This window comes from Peromyscus maniculatus, chromosome 12 (genome assembly GCF_049852395.1).
Source record: "Peromyscus maniculatus bairdii isolate BWxNUB_F1_BW_parent chromosome 12, HU_Pman_BW_mat_3.1, whole genome shotgun sequence".
NCBI lineage: Eukaryota > Metazoa > Chordata > Mammalia > Rodentia > Cricetidae > Peromyscus > Peromyscus maniculatus.
This window is the reverse complement of record NC_134863.1, coordinates 34,026,926-34,042,929: the sequence shown is the minus strand read 5'-3', so window position 1 is coordinate 34,042,929 and position 16,004 is coordinate 34,026,926. Positions and strand designations below refer to the sequence as shown.

Below are 16,004 nucleotides of genomic sequence, written 5' to 3'. Positions count from 1 at the left end.
AATAACATTAAGGTTTATCAGTAAAAAATACAGTCTGGGAGTACTATTTTTTTTTTTAGACAGGGTTTCTATGTGCAGTTTTGGTGCCTGTCCTGGATCTCGCTCTGTAGACCAGGCTAGCCTCTAACTCACAGAGATCCACCTGGCTCTGCCTCCCGAGTGCTGGGATTAAAGGTGTGCTACAACACTGCTCAGCTGCGCCACCACCCCCTGGAGATATATATTCTTTATGTATATAAAGAACACAAAAATAAAAAAAAATGGATTAATCAACAACAGGGTTTTAACAATTATTAACTACTAAGATATGAGCTTGACCGAATCTTAGAAGGTTGTCAGCATTCTCTGTGTTTATGCATATGGAAAATGCGGCCTAAACTATTAGGCCTAAATTTCAGAGGTTCAAACTCTCCTCAAACTCAGAAATAATGCTTTAGTGAGTATTAAAATTAGATTTATCTCACCCATATTCCTCTTGAATAGACAGTTTTTTTTCATGGATACAATTTGTAATTTTGTAATTATCTGTGTACTAAATTAATATCTGATTCCTTTTTTTTTTTTTTTGGTTTTTCAAGACAGGGTTTCTCTGTGTAGCTTTGCGCCTTTCCTGGAACTCGCTTTGGAGACCAGGCTGGCCTCGAACTCACAGAGATCCGCCTGCCTCTGCCTCCCGAGTGCTGGGACTAAAGGCGTGCGCCACCACCGCCCGGCATAATATCTGATTCTTTAAGAGTTTATAAATTCAGCTCAGACTTCAAAATTCATTTCTACATTCTTAACATCAAACACAGTTAATAAATGAATTAATGATTCTATTTTTAGGAGATTTACTAAACAGATTTAAATCCCCTAATTACACAACAAAAGTATTAGTGACCCTGGTCACATGTTTGTTAACAGGATGCATATACTAAAGGTTCATTATTATAAAGAAGAAGGAAAAGTCGGAGGAGAGCCCTTGTTGATAAGCGTATCTAGAGCTCTACCCCATCATTCTCATGTCAGGATCTCCCTCTCCCTGTCGGCTAAAGCCACCATGGTTATTTGTAAAAGCACAACTGCTTCATCTTGTTGGGGCACACAACTTAGGCCACTAACTTTTTTTGCACATTTATTTTTCAAGGTCAGGAGTGGAAGGTATGAGTGTGGTAAAATAAAACTGAGAAACCAATATATGGGTCTAGGAGCTGACTCCGCGTAAAATAATAGAAAAAGTCTGAAACTTCCCTCTTTGGATTGTTAAATTACAGAATTAATAAAGACAGGGTGAAATAAATTACCATGGTAACTAATTCATTTTAAATTATTTAAGTTTATTTCATTCCTACCCCCAAACTTTTCTCTAGAGGAATGCCCCTTGACAACAACAACATTTTGATACCATGCACACTATTGGTAATTCTAAATGTGATGTTTGGAATACAGGCTTCATCCTCAAGACTATGAGCCAAGGAACTATGGAAATTTCTAGTGGACCATCTTTATCAATCACCAAAATGAATATTAAGTGAACCAATACATTTGTTTATAAAGACTACAGGGTACAACCAAGGGTATGGTATCAAAATGTGTAGGGATATGGAAAAAGTTTTGATAATAGTTTCAGATCACTGCTTTATTCATTAATTTTAGACTATTTGGTAAATCAATAAGTTTCAAAAAATTATCAAAAAGAGATTTGTACCTCAGAAAGCATTGTTTACATGCTTTTAGAGGAGTTCTGGAAGCCTTGGGATCCAGGTGTTGGTCTTCTAGAATCAAGGCTACATGTTGGAGAATGAGCTGCCTTTGTAGTCAAGGTGGTTTTCACAATGTACTCCCTGTGCCTCAACTTATTGGTTTTAGAATGAAAGGTTAGACTTCCATTTTTTACATGTCTTGCTGCTGTTATGTTTTATGACAGTCTTTGCCCTGATATCAATTTTATCTCAGTTTTTCAACCTCAAAAATGTGGAATAACTTTATAATGACCATTGATAGTCTTAAATGTTTTTCAATGTGGTAATAGCACAGTTGACTAGGCCTAAATTTTATTAATTCAGTTTTACTCCAGAGTCCGAATTTTATGAGAGCCTTAATCTGAATCACTGGAAGGTGATTTCATAAAAACAGCAACAACAACAACAAAAAAATCCCTTTCAGAAAAAATTCTTAAAGAGTATTAGTGAGAGATGACAAGAAATGTTATGTCAACGGAATCTGAGTTCTAAAGAATATTGTAGTCTTACTGGGGTTGAGATGTGGGTCTGAGGTTTGCTTCAATGAAAATAATTACTCACAGTAACTTTTTTTCTTTTCTTTTCTTTTTTTTTTTTTTTGGTTTTTAGAGACAGGGTTTCTTTGTGTAGTTTTGGTGCCTGTCCTGGATCTCACTCTGGAGACCAGGCTGGCCTCGAACTCACAGAGATCCGCCTGGCTCTGCCTCCCGAGTGCTGGGATTAAAGGTATGTACCACCACCGCCCAGCTCACAGTCATAAGAAGTGACTGTCTTCCTAAACCAGCATTACTGGATCACTTGCTTCATTCCCTTCAAACAGTCTACTACATAGCCAGCAGGAGAGATGGGTATGGCTAATACCCTCCATCTAGGTAGATTGGAGTCAGTTCTATGGCATGAGAAATAACACAGACCTTACATAGAAAACTACCGAAGACTATTTCACAGAACGAGAGAATATATATGAATGGATACTTCTCTTTCAGGTCAGGAAAAGAAGCATATATTACCAAGGTGATGAACGAACAAGTCTGATGTCCTGTCGGATATGAACAGAAGCATGGTCTGTGGCAAATTATTTATAATCGTTTTCCTAATTGCCAAAACCTTTATCTGATACCTCTGTACAGTAAATAATCTCAAATTTCTGACTTTTTAAAACTTTCATAATTGTATTGCAAACAATAACTTTTTAGTGGGTATCCATTACTGTGATAAGCACTGGGGACTATAAAATGAACAAGGCCTTACTTTTAGAGACCTCAGTGTCCATAGGCTTGAACTGTTAAATTTTGACAAAATTAACAACTGTTACTTATTTATTCAGTCTAGTTTGTCAACAAACCCAAGTTGCCAAAGCGCTGTCAGCGTCAGTTCTCTCAAAAACAAAACAAACAGAAAAGAACTTAACAGAACTCAGACAAAAGATGCAGACATGTAATGCTCAGGCCTGTCTCCAGTCACTAATGACAGACTGTAGTGAAGGGAAGTGACATGGAGGAAGTGCTCAGACTCTCTGCGTGGGACCCACACTGAGGAAGCCGGGGTGCAGTAAGGAGACCCCACACCCAGCACTCCAAAAGAAGATATAGTGTGCACTCTGGAAGCCGGGGTACAGTAAGGAGACCCCACATCCAGCACTCCGATGAAAGAGATGGTGTGTACTGCAGAAACCGGGGTGCAGTAAGGAGACCCCACAACTAGCACTCCAACAAAAGAGATGGTGTGTATTGTGGAAGCCGGGGTGCAGTCAGGAGACCCCACAACTAGCTCTCCAAAAGAAAAGATAGTGCTTTTAAACTCTGACAGAAAACATCAGACTGTAAAACCTGGATTTTATTACTAAAATTTGTATTTTGATCTAAAATATGAAAAAGCTCTTTCCTTAACAGTATTTCCCAACTCTGAATGAAGAATGAAAGTGATTTTCTTTCTCTCCTCCACCGACTATAAGCTTCTGTTTTCTTACTCTGGGCATCTGAATCTTTTATTTGCTCCAGTTCTATTCACTGCCTGTTATTCAGACATTGAAATCCCAAATGTTAATTGTTCTTCCAAGTACATTGACAAAACAGCAGCTAAATAAGGGTAGAGCAGACTGTGGTAGACTCTGACATGCATTTATGGAACAATGGGGCTCTGAGAGACAGCCTTGTAGCTCACGGGAAGACATAAGATGTGCTATTTTGACTGCTTCGTAGCAGAATGGGGAACACACGCACACAAGGGAATTATGCATTTTTACTTAGGTTTGCCCAAAATCTTCAAGGCTATAGAATCCTGTGATGTCATCATGAACTTTTCATTTCCATTGACACAAAGGCTAAAAAATTCTAGTGACATCACTAAAGAAAACGAAATCGACTTTGATTCAAAAGAATTCTTTTACCTCTTAAGAGTCGGGTATAAAAAAGCACAAATCTCTCCACTGAGGGTGTGTGTCACTGTGCTGATGCACAGTGGGTGACACCCTCTCTAATGAAATTCAAACCTGCCAAAAAAAAGGTTTTGTAATTTCGAGTGAATAAAAGACACCCAGAAATATTGAGCTCAATAACTTTTTTTAAAGGAAATCATTTAAGGATCTATTTCTTCAGGGACATTCCGATTTTCCCTCATGTCTGGTTACTAGGAGAGTGGTTCTGTCCCTTTGTGGGTTGGTCGCAGAAACACAGAGGAAGGCACAGGAAGCTTCTACTTACAGGAACACAGTGCAGCTCAATCTTTTGTTTTTAAGGTGCAGTGATTTCAGTCTCGAAATGTAACTTCAGGCAGTCTGAAAAGAAACAGGTTAAAATCTCTTTCAGTTATAATTGGTATTTCAGATTTAATTAAAAATTAAACTTTCATAATGTTTCCCCATCCAAAGCAATGCATTACCAGTCAAGCGGAGCTTTTTTATCCCTGTTAAGGGGGAAAAAGAAAGAAAGGGGAAAAAAACCCTTTTCCCAGAGTAGTTTCTTAATGAAAATAAAAGGATCTAAAGAGGAAACAAAGGGAATTCTGAAAGAAACCAAATCTCCTGCAATGCTAAGGACTTCATAGTGGTATGGCTAGAAGCTTCTATAGTGAATTCAGTTACAATCTAAGTAATTTAAAGAAGAAACATCCTAAGGAAGAATTTCATAATCTAAAGAGTATGGAAAATATTAAGCTCATAGAACATGGAAAAATCTATGGATCTGAATATCCACGTGGAAGGAAAACTACGACTGTAAGATATTAGGAAAAAAACTAAACTATGGTTCCAAATGACTGACCGGTGGCAGAGGGGAGCTGTAAACTAGAGGTACCCAAACACAGTTAGCAATACAAAATGCAAAATGGGGCCGGGCGGTGGTGGCGCATGCCTTTAATCCCAGCACTCGGGAGGCAGAGCCAGGCGGATCTCTGTGAGTTCGAGGCCAGCCTGGGCTACCAAGTGAGCTCCAGGAAAGGCGCAAAGCTACGCAGAGAAACCCTGTCTCGAAAAACCAAAAAAAAAAAAAAAAAAAAAAAAAATGCAAAATGGACAGCAAATTATGATATGGGCTGCCTGTGCCACACTTCACGTCACAGTATACTTCTTGTTCCATAGCATCATTAGTGTGATACAGGAAGGTCAGAAGGATTGGAGTGAGACATCCTGGTTTAATTTTCTGGTTAAAAAATATGCATCTTTAATCTTCAAAGTTAAGAGTCCAGGCATTTAGATCTCTAACTGTATCCTACAACTTTGGGCTTAAAACATTCTATTCTTTCTTTTCAATCTTTTCTTCACATACCATCCTCTACAAATAATAGTAATAAATGAATCACAACACACTACATTAAGTCATTCCTATTTTTATCTTCAAATAAATAACATATTAGTATTTAGAAAAAGATACTTTTAAAATGCAAAATGGAGCTATTATAATTATTTTCCTTATTTTGCTTTACAACACAACAATGTTTTTAATATACATTTGTTTTACTGATTGTGGTGGGTTTATGTCTGACCCTCACATAATACAAAGTAATATTTTAATATTTCCATATATGATAAATAATCATAAATTACCCTTGAAACTGCACCTATTAGGAGAACATGCATCTGGTTCTCACTTGCAAATCCTGTTCTCTTTTGAACTATATGGAATAATAATTTAGGCAATGTGTCTATTTGATGTACATACATTTTAAATGCAAACTTGCTCATACTTCATACTAAATCCACCCATGAATGGGATTAGATTTTTTGAAAAAAAATTACTGACTTACTAAACTTTCCCTCTGCTTCTCAAAAGCCTGAATTAGACTAAAAATGCACCAGTGTAAAGACAGAAATTATGGAGGCGTCACCAGGGACAACTGAATGAGAGGAGAGGAGAGCACATATATCCTTATAAGGCAACCAAACACTCAGGAAAGACACTGACAAAAATAACTGTGCTCAAAAATTATATGGAATAACAATAACCCCTGATAAATGATTCAGAAACATAAAAAGTGTCCATTTCTAGATAAATCTGAATCGCAACTGGTATTGTTCTCACCAACAATAGGTGGTCAGTGAAAGTGAATCACTGTCTGGCTCAAAAAGGTGAGAGAAATCAGACTGAATACACATACAAAGAATTTAACTGACAACTAGCAGTTCAGTTCAGTCAGATTTCCTTTTCCTCAAACCAGCAGATGTGGAGTAAACAGAACTATTCAAAATCATAAAGTTCATTGTGAATAGTCAGCATTAAGTCATACACACCCTCCCTCCCTGTCCTCTGTGACTAGCTTTCTTCTCCATTTCTGCCTGCTTCTCCCTCTGTCTGTCTCTGTCTCTATCCCTCTCTCTGGTGAGGGTAATGAAGCTCAAAAATAACATCTTGTATCCTGTTGAGGGAAACTTGGTCACAACTATCCTTCCAGATGACAAACTCATTCTTAAATGTCTGTTTCTCCAATCCAAAGAAAATAGAGCAATTGAGAAAATAGACACAGCCTCACTTACACTACCAACACCACCACTTTTAATTCCTGTGCTGCATTCATCAAAAGGAGGACAGAAGTTTATTTACGTTATTCCTAACCTCAAATAGGACCACAAATAAGCCTAATAACAGGACTGTTCTGTGGCACTCAGGCAAACGGCTGGGCAAAACAGATGGATCTTGCTTTGCGCCAGAACTCAAAAAATACAGTCGCCAACTCACTGTTGGCGACTACGTATCTTGGCCCAAAGATGGACCTGGAAGTGGGACCAGTTGTCTTCGATATGAATACTGCTCCTCTTCATTGCCACATGAACAAACCATTAACTCTGTCACTGAGCAGCCTACTACTCAATATTAGGTAGAAATTGCTTGAAGGCAGGTCATTAAGGAAAGTGAAATATCTCTGAGGGCACAGTGAGATTCAGGGGCAGAAAATCAGGACAGTGCCTTATCATGGCCCCACTCTGCTTTACCACTTCCAACTTTCATGTTCACAACTGTACACTGAATCCACCTTTAAACCAGATCTACGAAGCATATGTCATCATGAAGAATAAAATTCTCCTGACATATCAGGTTCTAAAATCTTTTAAAAAAATTAACCTTAGGCAGTAATAAAATTAACATCAGTGGTAGATGTTCAAGTAAGAATAAAACTACAAGGATTTATAGATTATAGTCAATATCCAATGATACAGTGACATCAGTGTAAATTACAAAGCCTGGAGAAGGATTCTCTCTGCATGCAGTTCTGTACTTTGTACTAGATTCTGTATGGATGCTAGAAACGCAGCACATGTGGTATTTTACAGTGATCTGTGCTACAAGTCACAAGGCCACAATAAAGCCCTCAAACAACAAAAATGATAAGGAGTAGTGAAATGCCATAGATCCTAGCAGCACCGAGTAGGCACAAAGATGGCTTCTGACCACATTCTCCCTCATTTGAAAATTCTCATCTAGATAGGAATTGAGATATTAGCGTGTCACTGGGCCACAGAGCTGCAAGGGAAGAACAAGAAGCATCGCAGTTTAGAAGGTCTGCTAACTCAAGCACTTCTCTTAGTGTTCTTCCATGTGTTCAGCCATGATCTTATCTTGCTCAGGTGACTTTTGCATGTTCAGTAAGTCTTTTTATGGCTTATTAATTTTGACATGTACATATTTGATTCTTTTTTTTTTTTTTTTTGGTTTTTCGAGACAGGGTTTCTCTGCGTAGCTTTGCGCCTTTCCTGGAGCTCACTTGGTAGCCCAGGCTGGCCTCGAACTCACAGAGATTCGCCTGGCTCTGCCTCCCGAGTGCTGGGATTAAAGGCGTGCGCCACCACCGCCCGGCCATATTTGATTCTTAAAGATGTGACTGTGGTCAACAGAGAATACTAATGGTGAAATTAGTTTTTCAATTGAATTTTCCTTTAGAAAAAAAATTTATTATGGAAAATTTCAAACATATGGAAGGGTACAATGTACAGTGAGTTCCATGCACTCCCAACACACTCATTTTCCACCTATTCTTCTTACCAGTTCTTCTTCCACTAGATCATTTAAAAGGCAATACCAGATAACATATCACTCACCCATAGAGACTTTAGTATGCATCACTAAAATATTTTTTATAAACATAGCTGGATTTTTTCACACCTGAAATAAAATGACTCTTAATGTTAGTAAATGTTCTGTTAATGTCAAATAATATATGTTATCAAGTCTTCCACTAGTATCTCTTTTCTGTTCTAAGAATCCCATTCAGAATGCGAGACTGCATGGCTGGGCGATGTGCCCTTGGTTTCTTTAGTCTGTGACAATTTTTTTTGTGTGTTTTCCATTACCTTCTCAGTTTTGAACAAGATAAAATACTTTGTGTTCTGTTACTAAACTTGAATTTGTCTAATATTTTGTCATAAACAGACTAGAATTATGAGTTCCACAGATGCATAGAAAAATATGTATTATTAAAATATTGGGAAGTAAGCAGGGAGGTGGTGGCGCACGCCTTTAATCCCAGCACTCGGGAGGCAGAGCCAGGCAGATCTTTGTGAGTTCGAGGCCAGCCTGGGCTACCATGTGAGTTCCAGGAAAGGCACAAAGCTACACAGAGAAAAACGGTCTCGAAAAACCAAAATAAATAAATAAATAAATAAATAAATAAATAAATAAATAAATAAATAAATAAAATATTGGGAAGTAAATGATATTATGACACATCACTGTGGATGTTAACCTTGGTTACTTGGTTAGGTGGTATCAGCCATGTTATATTTTGAATAAGCATACTTTTATTTTAGTACCATATGGTAACATAACTTATAGAACATATGTCTGAGTCTCATGTCCTGTTGCTATGACACAAAACTCCCCCCCAAAAAAAGAAAAGAAAAGAAAAAACAACTTAAGAGAGACAGGGTTATTTGACTTACAATTCCAGGTTATAGTCCACAACCAACAGGAAAGTCAAAAGGAGCAACAACTTGCAATAGCTAGTCAAGCACATCCCCAGACAAGAACAAGGAATCCATACAGTGCTAAGCTTCCTTGCTTCAATGCATTCAATCTGGGGCCCAGCCCAGAAAATGGTACATTTCAAATTCACAGTAAGTCTTCCAAACTCAATGAACCCAATTCAGAAATCCCTCACATCAATGCCCACAGGCCAACCTAATATAGGGAATTCCTCATTGAGACTACCTTGCAAGTGATCTTACATCGTGTCAAGGATATAATAAAAACTGCCCATCACAAGTTATCCTTACTATCAATGATTTTGAGAAAATTCAGAGTAATACAACCATAAACACAATCCAGCTTCAGAAAATTTTTGTCACAATTGAAATTGCCTTCATATATTTATCTGACAAATGGAATTTGTATAATGCATCACATTTTTAAAGTCCATTTATCAGCTGATGTACATTAATGCAGCTTCCATATTTTGGAATAATTTCCATTATTCATATTATGAATAATACTTCCATGAACATTTCCAGTATGAAAGTCTCTGTGGGGATATATATTTTCATTTCTCTTTGGGAAGCACTTAGAAGTAGAATTGTTGGGTCCTAATTGTTGGATTATTTTAATTGTTAAGAAATTTCCAACATTTTAAAAATGGATTATGCAATTTTGCATTCACACCAGCTGTGTGGAAGGGTTCCATTTCTCCATAACTTCATGATTACTTATAACTGCCTTTAAACAACAGAATTATAACTACCATAGAAGTATGAAGTGGTGTCTTACGATTTAAGTTCACTTTTCCTTAGAGTTAATCAGGTTGAACATCTTTTCCTGTGTTTAATGTAATTCCTATTTCTTCTTCAGTGAAGTATTTATTCAAAATAGTCACAGTTTAAATTGGATCCTTTATCATACTTTGGAATATTTATGAAAATAATTTATGATTTATATGTAACATTAACAAGTATGATAAATTGATGATCTGTAAATGTGTTCAAAATCTTCTACCTATTTTCTTGACTATGGCTTATCATTTCACTTCTATCATGAAGTTCAAAAGTCCTTAATTTTGTTGAAGTTCAAGTTATTGATTCATTTTTTGTAAGCATGCTGAAAATTTCATACATGTATATAATATGTTTTTATAAAATTCACTCTCCATTCCCTCCCTTCCAATTTCTCCCCTATTCCCTCCAACTTCATGCACTCTCTTTGTTTGAAAATCTACTCAGACTAATTAATGCTTATATATGCAAAGGTTTGGAACCATTTACTAGAGCATGGGTGGCCTTTCAGGGACAGCATCTTAGAAGAAAACTTACACAACCTCCTTCAGCAGCCATTAATTGCCAATAGATTCTCAGATAGGGATGGAAATTCTTTGCTGGAATTTTGTCTGGCTATATATAGGTTGTACATGAAGTCATAACCTCGGTGAGCTCATGTGTGAAACTGTCCAACCATGTTCAATAAACAATGTTTCACTGAAGATGTCCACTACAATCTTTCTGCCCTCTATTCTTTGAAAATTCCTGAATCTTGGGAGGAAAAGGTGTGATACTGATTGAGATACAATGACCAGTTGTTCTCTGTACTAATCACTACTGCAAAAAGAAATTTTTTTAAATGAGGGTTGAGAGATGCACTAATCTATAGGTATAAAGATAAGAACTTATAGGACAGTTTAATACTATGTTTATTTAGAAAAATAATAGTATTAGAACTCCCCTAGGATCTATGACCTAGCCAGTCACAAATTTTGGCCTAGTTAATAATGCCAACAATGGATTCAATCTTGCAGAGTGAGTATTAAATCCAATAAGATGGTGATTGACTACTTCCATATCATCTGCGCCACTACTGCACCAGCAGGCATATCTTGCCAGTCCAGTCATTACTGGGATTTATGTATTTTAAAAATCAAGGTTTTGGTTTTTTTGGTTTGGCCTAATACAAAGGCATGAAGATTTTCTTCTATAAATCTTCTTGAGGTTTTATAATTCCAGCTCTTAAATTTAGGTACATGATGCATTTTTGAGCTAACTTTTATGGATGGTGTGAAGTATTTAAAATATATAAGTAGTCATATAGTCTTTGCACCATACCTAGCATCACAAATTGCCTTGGTACCTTTGAAAAAAGGTACTGACTAAAACTAAGGTTTAATTTTCTGAACTCTCAATTTTATCCCATTGTTCTACATTCCAATATCAGTCTCTTCCTTACTATACTTCGAAGAGTAAGTTTTAAGGTAAGATAGTGCATACAATCGAATTTTGTTCTCTTTTTAATAAGTAATTTGACTGTTGTATCATTTTCGACTGTTAGAACTAGCTTGTCAGTTTCTGAAAAAATATTGTTTTTGATGCTATTGCAAATGCAGTTTTTGTAATTTCATTGTTGGTATGCAAAAAGAAAACTGATTTCTAGAGTGAACTTGCATCTAGTTAATTTGCCAAGCTCCTAATTAATTCTTAAATTGTTTATGTGCATTACTTAATTCTCTATATGCCAGGTTATAGTATCTACAAATAAAAATCTATTTATATTTCAGTTTTCCACTGATTTCCATCCCTTAGGGCCTCTATATTCTTCCCTTTCCCTTTTCGCCTTTCCTTCCCTGTCTCATCATTCTAAACTTAAGTTTATTATATTGTTAAATGCAATAGGTCAGACCTCATGACCTTGCTCTTTCCCAATCTTAGCAGTGAGATTTCATCACTACATTTATATTACAGATTTTTTCATAGATGCCTTCATGAGGTTCAGAAGTCCCCTCTGTTACTAACTTGAGATTTCTGTCACAGAGAATGGGCTTTTAAAGTATTTTTAACATATCATTTAAGACGGTCAATTCTGACCTAGTCCCTTCGCATATATGTTACAATTGTGTAACTTGGTCTTTGTGTGGGACTCTTAACAGTGAGAGCAGGGGAATGTCTCTGACTCTGTTGACTGCTTTTGGGACCCATTCCACCTACTCCATTGCCTCATCCTGCCATAATAGAAGAGGAGGTGCTGAATCTCACTGCAACTTCATATACCATGGCTGGCTGATATCCATGGTAATCCCACCCACGTCTAAAGGGGAATGGAGGAGGAGGAGTGGATGCAGGGGAGAGGAACTAGGAGGAGAGAAGGGAGGGGAAACTTTTTGAAATGTAAAAACAAAACAAAAAGAAAATGAACAGGAATCCAGCAATCAGAGGGGAAAAAAAGATGGTCAATTTATATTTTTACATTAATTGGTTATTGGATTTAAGTCAACCTAGCACTTATGGGAAGAATCTTACTTGATCAGGGTACACAAATGCTTTCCTCTATTGCTGTTTTCAAATAGTGTGCTGAAGATTTTTGGTGTCTAATTTCAGTATAATTACTGATTTTGTTTTTTTCTTTTGTTGTGATATTTTAGTCTGTTGACTGCAAGGTATCATCCTCCTCATTTTTTTTTTTTTTTTTTTTTTTTGGTTTTTCGAGACAGGGTTTCTCTGCGTAGCTTTGCGCCTTTCCTGGAGCTCACTTGGTAGCCCAGGCTGGCCTCGAACTCACAGAGATCCACCTGGCTCTGCCTCCCGAGTGCTGGGATTGAAGGCGTGCGCCACCACAGCCCGGCTCATCCTCCTCATTTTAAAAAGTGTTCTCTTTTTCTCAATATATTCTAGAAAACTGTGTGAAAGACTGCTATTTTTCTTTAGGTTTTTGGTAGAATTTATCAAGAAAACCGTAAGTATTTAGGGTCTGCCTGTCTGTCTCTTCCTTCCTCCCTTCTCCCCTCCCCTGTTCTCTCTTCCCCTCTGGCCTTATCAGTATTATTTATTTAATAATAAATAAGTTACAAGTCTATCCAAGTTCTATATTTCTTCCTAGGTTATCCTCATTAACCTTAGCATTTCCAGGCTGCTTCATTTCAACTAATTTTTTTTTGACATTGGAAAAAAATGTTATTGATATCCAACCAGCTGCACAAAGTGCTTCTGGCACATTAAACACCTTCTTCCTTGGCGATCTGGGCTTTCTTGAGTTATCTCATGAATGACTACTTCCCTTACATGGTCAAGAAATGACCTTGGCCAACTTGGAGGTGGTGTCAATGAACTTCATGACAATCTACTCAAGAGCTCATAATTTGGTCCGAACCAGCAAGGATTTGTGCTCTCTTCTTGGTTTCCACCACACTACCTTTGCCTTTCAGCATTACAAAGTCATTGATCATATCAACATAACTGACAAAGCCTCCCAGTGAGTTAATACTCTCATAAGACAGGTCATAGCTGGCAGAAGCATTGACCTTGATCATCTTGCCATCCTTGATGAGCTAGACCTGACCAATCTTGCTGATTATGGTAGCCTTTTTACCCAGCTCTAGCCACAGAGAAAACCACACAGGCAGGGTGCCAGGCTCCAATACTAGGAACCCTGGGTGGGTTTTGCAGGGTAGCTTCTTTGTATGCCAGCAACTGGTGAGCTATTTGTATCTGTTACCTTTGGTCACCCTGATGACATCAATCATCTCATTCTGTCTGAACACCTGGTTCACAGGAACCTGCTGCTGCATCCTCTCTGGGCCCAGTCTAGTTTCTCAGCCACAGTGCCTGTATCCACTTGGACCTGCATTGAGTGGGCTGCCTTCTGGCACAGAGTAAGCATACACATTTGAATGTGGGCCTTTAGTTGGATGTCTTGACGGGACTTCTTGGTGTTGGTGAAGTCCTCTACCAGATGTTTCTTGCCCATGTTGTCCTGCCATTTCTTGCAGTATTTGGTGAGGGCATTCTTGGATTTGTGCATGTTCTTGTAGAATTGCCTTTTATACTCATCATTGATGTGTCCAACAAAGACTGTCCTGAAGGTACAGAGGGCTTATGTGGTTTCCACATATCCTGCAATGCCTAAAACCACCATGGATTATGTCTCAACAATGGTTACAGAAAAACCACCATGGATGGTGTCTCAACAATGGTTATAGACTCAATTACTCCTTTTAGGCAGGCCTGTCAACTTCCTAGATGCTGTGGGTCATGCTAGCCTTGTAGCCTAGAAAGGCTGGGAAGTGAAAAGGTTTGGAAGGTTTATCTTTGGGGAAGGTCCTCACTTTCGTACCATGTAGACTACTGTGCTTCTGAGGCAAGAAGCTCAAGGACTCATGCCTGGAAGCAGGGAATTACCTGGGAGACACCACGACATCAGATACTACCAAGAGAGAACTTTTTCTTTTCTATTTTATTAATTTCTTATAGTTATTAATTTCTTCCTTTCTTGATTTGGGCTTCTTATATATTTATAATGTATATTTACCTATACATGCTATTCATCTTTCTGTCACTATAATGAAGTGCCTGAGTAACTTATAAAAAAAAAAAACAACAAAGGATTATTTTCTCTTACATTTTCCAAGTGCCATCAAATGATCCAGTGGGTCTAGAGTGGGCAGCACATTACAGCCAGAGACTATGGTAAAGCAAATCATTCAACTCCCAGGCCAGGAAACACAATGAAACTAAGAACCAGCAATATCCCACAGCCCTTACAAGACAACAACCTCATAGATGTAAAACCCTCCTACTAAGCTCTGTCAAATCACCAAAGATCCCCCCAAGGGACTATATTTTTAACAAAAGACTCATATTCAAACAATGGTACTATATAATTACTAGAGATAAACATATTATCTATTATTATTATTCATCATTTTAATCAGTTTATTCTCAATTCCTGGCAGCTTAAATTTTTTTCTTTAGTATGTACATATGATAAGTTTATTATCAATAATTTGTCTTTATCTGAGAAATATATTTTGACATTTAAAGATGGTTTTGCTAGATATAAAATTCTTAATTTATTATTACTTTCTTTTGTCTTAGAATTTCTTTGAGTTCTGGCTTTATATCTACTTAGAATTCAGGTATTAATGACTGGCTCTACTGTACATACTCAATCTTTTTTATTTTTCTGTTTGTTAAATTGTTTTTCCTTTTTTAAATTTTTCAAGAATTTTGCAAACTTGTTTAAACAACTACTGTTTCTCCTATATGGAGTATATGAGCTTTCCAAATACATAAAATTAGTGTTATTTTAGTGTTATTTACCATATTTTGTAGGTTTGAGGACACATTTTTCTCCTTCATTCCTTCCTATAGTTTGGATGATGCATTTTATGACTTTTATAGTAAACATAAACAATTTTGGCATTCTTCAATAACTGGATATTGCCTAATTTTTTCCATGCAATTCAGTAACTTAGGTCCAGTTGCAGGTACATATATATGTGTGTATATATATATATATATATATATATATATATATATATATATACACACACACACACACACACACACACACACACACACACACACATACGCGTATGGGTGTGTGTGTGTCTGTGTGTGTGTGTAATTTATACTGGCATGAATAAAAACTCTAAGATGGTGACACATGTATAAGAAATCTTCCATGGCCTAGACATCTTTAAAGAGTTTAAAAATTTGTGGGAAGAGGCACTCTAAATGCCTTTCAATTCTGAAAAAGTTATGGTGGGTCTGAAGATGGGAATGTGGGTAGAATATATAATATGAAGTTGTCAAACCTTGATCTTATGAAAGATCAAGAGTTGCTGTTTAATAGCATAGCTGAGAGCACCTTCCCATTCCAAAGACACTAGAATGTAGGAGTGAAGGTTCTGTTTAGACACCAGATAGACATCTCCATGTTTAATTAGTTGTGTGTGTGTGTGTGTGTGTGGTCTTCAGCAAAGGGAACTTGCTTTCAGTTTGTGGAAAGCAGCCTATTGTCTTGGCAACAGTCTGGGTTGTTTGGTGATTTCCATGGGACCCTTTGGCCAACACTCAACTGGATGTAACCCAGTCCCAGGACTGAA

General features: G+C 37.2%; 1 protein-coding gene and 1 pseudogene across 26 annotated transcripts in view; both read right to left on the bottom strand.

Moving 5' to 3' along the window:
• Positions 1-16,004, bottom strand: part of Zbtb20 (zinc finger and BTB domain containing 20) — a 775,725-nt gene that overhangs the window by 457,214 nt on the left and 302,507 nt on the right. For all 25 annotated transcript variants that reach the window (XM_006975752.4, XM_076549395.1, XM_076549383.1 and 22 more), the window contains one exon: positions 4,424-4,497. The gene's annotated coding sequence lies outside the window, so the exon portion shown is untranslated. The remainder of the gene's footprint in view (positions 1-4,423; positions 4,498-16,004) is intronic.
• On the bottom strand, positions 8,859-15,395 carry LOC143268236 (large ribosomal subunit protein uL3 pseudogene; annotated as a pseudogene). The gene has a single exon (XR_013043922.1). The product of XR_013043922.1 is annotated as a large ribosomal subunit protein uL3 pseudogene (transcript).